The sequence below is a fragment of the Arachis ipaensis genome, chromosome B05, assembly GCF_000816755.2.
Source record: "Arachis ipaensis cultivar K30076 chromosome B05, Araip1.1, whole genome shotgun sequence".
Lineage (NCBI taxonomy): Eukaryota > Viridiplantae > Streptophyta > Magnoliopsida > Fabales > Fabaceae > Arachis > Arachis ipaensis.
In genome coordinates, this window is record NC_029789.2 from 34237810 (window position 1) to 34241642 (window position 3833).

At 52.4% G+C, this 3833-nt stretch overlaps 1 long non-coding RNA gene across 1 annotated transcript in view; it reads right to left on the bottom strand.

The window, feature by feature from the left end:
• The window catches only part of LOC110262816, a 4593-nt gene continuing 3274 nt past the window's right edge, over positions 2515-3833 (bottom strand). The window contains exons 2-3 of the long non-coding RNA XR_002347820.1: positions 3573-3576; positions 2515-2530 (exon numbers count right to left, since the gene is read on the bottom strand). This is a non-coding gene — a long non-coding RNA (uncharacterized LOC110262816). The remainder of the gene's footprint in view (positions 2531-3572; positions 3577-3833) is intronic.

Sequence of the window (3833 nt, forward strand, 5' to 3'; positions counted from 1 at the left end):
TCCGTTATGGCTAGGTACAGGTAGAGCAGTTCTCCGACTTTGGGTTTCCCGAGGACAGGTGATGTTGTGAGGATCTCTTTGAAATGCTTAAATGCTTTCTCACACGCCGGGGTCCATTCAAACGCTATCCCATTTTTCATAAGGTTGAAAAATGGTAGCGCCCTAGCAGCCGACGCCCCAAGAAAACGGGATAAGGCGGTGAGTCTTCCTGACAATCTCTGAACATCCTTGACACAACCCGGGCTCTTCATTTGGAGTACTGCTTGACACTTTTCAGGGTTGGCCTCCACCCCTCTTTGGGTTATCATGAACCCCAGGAACTTTCCTGCTTCCATGGCAAAGGCACACTTGAGTGGGTTGAGCCTCATACCGTGTTGCCGGAGGGAAGCGAACACATTTCCCAGGTCGCTTATGAGGTCCTCAGGCCGTGTGGTCTTTGTAAGGATGTCATTCACATACACCTCCACCGTTTTACCTATGAGGTCACTGAATATCTTGTTCATTAGCCTTTGGTAGGTGACCCCGGTGTTCTTCAGGCTGAACGGAATTACCTTGTAGCAATATATCCCTCCCAGCGTTATGAACGTTGTTTTCTCTTCGTCAGGCCAGTGCATCTGTATCTGATTGTAGCCATAATAAGCATCGATAAAGCTCAGGTACCGATATCCCGCCGCTGCGTCGACGAGGGCATCAATGTTGGGTAGGGGGTAGCAGTCCTTGGGGCATGCTTTGTTGAGATCGGAGTAATCCACACACATCCTCCATTTCCCATTGTGCTTTTTCACTAGAACTACATTCGACAGCCATGTCGAGTAGTCAAGTTCTCGAATAAATCCCGCTTCGAGGAGGCTGGCCGTCTGCCTGGGCACCTCCTCCGCTCTTTCTTGTGACATCTTCCTTCTCTGAGCCACTGGTTTGGCCTCCGCCCTGACGGCCAAGTGGTGTGACATGAGTTGGGGGTCTATCCCCGGCATGTTGGCTGGCGTCCAAGCAAACAGGTTGTCGTTAGCCCTGATCATTTCCATTAGGGGTTCCTTCAGGTCGTGTGGTAGGTTTCTGTTCACGAAGGTGAACTTCTCCTCTGTGTCACCGACTCTGAATTTCTCTAAGTTCCCTTCCGGCTCGGGTCTGGGTTTGTCTTCGATTCTAGCGTCTAGGTCGGCAAGGAACACTCCGGATGCTTCCTTGGACTTCTTCCTTAAAGAGAGACTGGCATTGTTGCAGGCGACTGCCGTTTCCAAATCTCCTTTTATGGATCCCACGGATCCGTCATCAGCCACGAACTTCATTACCAGCATCTTTGTACTGATCACTACCCCAAGGTCGTTGATGGTCTTCCTCCCTAGGATGACGTTGTAAGTTGTGGAATCGCGCAGAACCACGAACTCAGCCATTACCGATCTTCGCCCCGTCCTAGTCCTACTAATATCAGCAGGGAGATTATCCCATCTGGCTTGATGAAAAGTAGTCGCCTAATCCTACAACATCGTGCCAGTGGGTCTTTAAGTCGGCGTTTCGTAGACCCAAGGCATCGAACACATTGCGAAACATGATATTCGAGTCAGCCCCGGTGTCTATGAGGATGCGCTTGATGAGGCCGGTTCCCACTCTTGCCGTGATGACCATGGGAGGGCTTTCCGCGACTTCGTCAAACCATTGGTCCTCCGGACCGAATGAGATGGGTGGTGACTTCGACCTCTTGGGGTTTTGTGCCGAAGATAAGGAAACCGCCAGGACTTTGGCATCTTTCTTGTGTGCCGACTTTGCCCTTGGAAGCGTGTCTCTTGCTGTTACCACGTTCACTATGGTGAGGCCTTGTTCGTTGTCGTCCTGGTCGTGACGTCACTTTACAGCGTGGGTCTTGTCCTCTCCCTTGCGGTCGCAATCTCATCTTCTCGGCTCCCTGATGAGGTGGGAAAATTCGGCCAGTTTTCTGTCCCGGATCGCTTGTTCTAGTGCATCCTTGAGGTCGAAGCAGTCCTGTGTCTTATGCCTATAGCCCTTATGATAATCACAATAGAGCCTCTTGTTCCCCCCGGTTCGGTCCTTCAGAGGTCGAGGCTTTGACAAAATTTACTTCTCAGCTATCTATTGATAAACTTCTATGATGGGGGCAGTGACGGGGGTGTAATTGGTGAATTTTCTGACTCGAGGGAACAGCCTGGGTGTCTTGCCCGGACCGCCGTCTCTGGCATGCTCCTTTTGTCTATCCCCGCTGCCATGTTTCCTAGGTTGATTGTAGGGGGGCTGCCGCTTGTTGGCAGCCACGACTTAACTAACTTCTTCATCGTTGATATACTCCCTGGCTACGCTTTGGATCTCCTGCATCGTCCACACCGGCTTCGTGGTGAGATGCTTTCTGAAGTCCTCATTTAGAAGTCCGTTCGTCAGACACAAACTAGCTACCGAATCGGTTAGCCCGTCGATCTCCAGGCATTCGTCATTGAACCGGTCAAGATATTTTCTGGTCGGCTCGCCGGACCTCTGCGTCACCCCGAGCAGATTGATCGGGTGCTTTGCCTTTGCTATTCTGGTAGTAAATTGGGCTAGGAAGGCGTGGCTAATATCCGAAAACCTGGCCACCGAGCCCTGCGGGAGGCTGTTAAACCACCGTATTGCAGGTCCCGCGAGGGTGACTGGGAAAGTGCGACACCTTACCTCGTCACCCACTCCTTCCAGGTTCATTCTGGTCTCGAAGGCCGTAAAATGTTCTTGTGGGTCTTGTGTTCCGTCGTACCTCATGTCTGTCGGCTTGTCAAAGTGCTTTGGCAGCCAGACCTCGAGGATGGAATGATGGATTGGGTTGCGCCCATTATCACGGGTTTTCGCGCTCTCCTTGGTCTTCCTTCGCCGTCTTCCCTGCGGCCGTCCTCCCGGTCACGTCTCCTTTCTCGTCTGGTGTATATGATGGGGTCGCGGCATCTTCTTGGGCGTCCATCCTCCCGGGCACTCTCGGGTTCAGATTGTGGGCTCGGCGTCCGCCGGGAGTGACTTCTCGGAGGAGACTGGGAGTAGCTTGATTCGGGAGTGCGTCGATGATGTTCCTGATCTGCCAACTGGCGTTCTAGGTTCTGCATCCTATGACGCAGTTCCTGCATTATCCTGGCGCTGTTGTCGCCTGTTCCCTCGAAGGGGCGTCCTTCTTGAGATCGCGAGGTTCGTCGTGGAGGGGACCTCGTGCGCTCCCGGGAGGAAGCCACGAAGGCTTCCCCTCTGCGCTCGGCCTCGTGGCCTGTTCCTCCTGGGCCCAGCACAACGTCCATTCAGGCGTCCCCACAGCCGGCGCCAAATGTACAGTAGGTCGGGTACCGGACGGTTCAGGTTGGTACTTCGGTTGGTGAGAGGGGGAATCGCCTGGTTCTGGGTCGCTGGGCTGAAGGGGGTGCAGCCGACGTCCCGAGCTCTTCGTGTGGAGAATGGGGGGTGTCACCTGCAAGGACACTCCGACGCTCTAGTCAGTCAAGTGTGCAGGCGAAAGGTGAGAGAATGGTATGTGACGTACCTTGGGGGAGGGGTAGGACCCTCCCCATATATACTGTGTCAGAGGCGAGTCCCACAAGGGCAGAGCCCACCTTCCTCGAAGCTTCCTTATACAGCTGTAGTGGATAGCTGTCTAGGACTCGTGTCCGGGTCGTTACTTGAACGCCTTGCACCCGACCGTTAGAGTCGGGTGGTTCGTGGGTCGGGTCGGCCCATGTGATGTTTGGGCCAGGCCGTAACATATTATATATTAATAATTTAAATTTAAATTAGAATTTATAACTTAAAATTCAAAATTTAATATATAAATTGTTTTGTTTTTTATTTTTAATAACAAATTAAATTTTAGAGAG